General features: G+C 49.2%; 1 protein-coding gene across 1 annotated transcript in view; it reads right to left on the minus strand.

The window, feature by feature from the left end:
- Positions 1-1719, minus strand: part of LOC102418015 (zinc finger protein 773-like) — a 7536-nt gene that overhangs the window by 3237 nt on the left and 2580 nt on the right.

The following is a 1719-nucleotide window of genomic DNA, read 5'->3' on the forward strand; positions in this document are numbered from 1 at the left end:
GGATCGGCTGCCTCCTGCACGCCCCCCACTGGGGATCGATGCCCCCAACCCAGGCCTGTGCCTTGACCTGGAATCGAACCGTGACCTCCTGGTTCAGGCTGACACTCAACCACTGACCCACACTGGCCGGGCCGGTTAGTAGCTTCTTGAGGCTGTTTCCAGCTCAGAGCCGTTGCTGCTCTGTGCCACGACTAGAGCGGCCTGGGCTTGCCAAAGATCCTGGAAAAACGGCTCCACGAATGCCTGGGTCTTCCCGTCAGGGGCTCCCATCACTCTTACAATCCACAGGAGCCGCCCACAGCGGCCTGCAGGGCTCCCCTTCCCTCGCTCAGCTGGTCTTGAGCTTGCCAGACTCCTGCCCCTTCTGCAGCCTTTCGCTGGCCCCGTCCCCAGGTCTCTGCGGGGCGGCCTCTCTGCACCCTCCTGTGCCTCAGGGGGACCTGTCCAGGTTTTAGTTCCAGCTAAGGCAGCCCTGGCCCCGAGGGGCCCCAACTCTTTACCATCTCTTTTACTGATCGATTTTTAGAGAAAGAGGGGAAGGGAGAAAGAAGCATCAATTTGTTGTTCCACTTAATTGCATACATCAATTGCTTTCTAAAAACGTATATATTTTATTGATTTTTTTAAAAATATATTTTACTGATTCTTTACAGAGAGGAAGAGAGAGGGATAGAGAGACACATGGATGAGAGAGAAGCATCGATCAGCTGCCTCCTGCACACCTGTACACCCCCTACTGGGGATGTGCCCACAACCAAGGTACACGCCCTTGACCGGAATCAAACCTGGGACCCTTCAGTCCGCAGGCCGACGCTCTATCCACTGAGCCACACCAGTTAGGGCAGTCGCTTCTTTTTAAAAAATTTTTATTTTATTAATTTCAGAGAGGAAGGGAGGAGAGCTGGAAACATTAATGAAGAGCCCTGGCTGGTTTTACTCAGTGGAGCGTCAGCCTGTGGACTGAAGGGTCCCAGGTTTGATTCTGGTCAAGGGCACATGCCCAGGTTGTGGGCTCGATCCCCAGTGGGGGTCGTGCAGGAGGCAGCCGAGCAATGATTCTCTCTCATCATCCTAAATCCTGATGCCCCTCCCCTGCAACATATAACTCTTACTATTCAAAAAATGAACTCCTGCCGAAACCGGTTTGGCTCAGTGGATGGAGCGTCGGCCTGCGGACTGAAGGGTCCCAGGTTCGATTCCGGTCAAGGGCATGTACCTGGGTTGCGGGCACATCCCCAGTGGGGGGTGTGCAGGAGGCAGCTGATCGATGGTTCTCTCTCATGGATGTTTCTAACTCTCTATCTCTTTCCCTTCCTCTCTGTAAAAAATCAATAAAATATATTTTAAAAAAATAAAAAATAAAAAATGAACTCCCGTTCACATGGAGGAAGCCTACACAGCCATGAACTTGGTCTAAACAAGCTTCCAGAGAACATGGCATCCATGAAAGAGAAAAATAAAAGAACGGAAGCACAGCCAAAGTACTGAGGAAGAAATCAGTAAGAAATTGTTAAAAAAAAAAAAAAAGATGAAGTGATAGGAAAAAATAGCAAATAAAGTTTGAAAACATGTAACAGAGAACTGAAATGCATAAATATGTCACAATACCTATTTATATACTGTAGATGAGGCCCCTAGAACCGTAAGAAATGCAAAAAATGCACTGTTAATAGTTCAATTCTCAAGTTGCCTTCCTTAAAAATCACGCTGCCCCCCTGT

This window comes from Myotis lucifugus, unplaced genomic scaffold (genome assembly GCF_000147115.1).
Source record: "Myotis lucifugus unplaced genomic scaffold, Myoluc2.0 scaffold_1581, whole genome shotgun sequence".
Classification (NCBI taxonomy): domain Eukaryota; kingdom Metazoa; phylum Chordata; class Mammalia; order Chiroptera; family Vespertilionidae; genus Myotis; species Myotis lucifugus.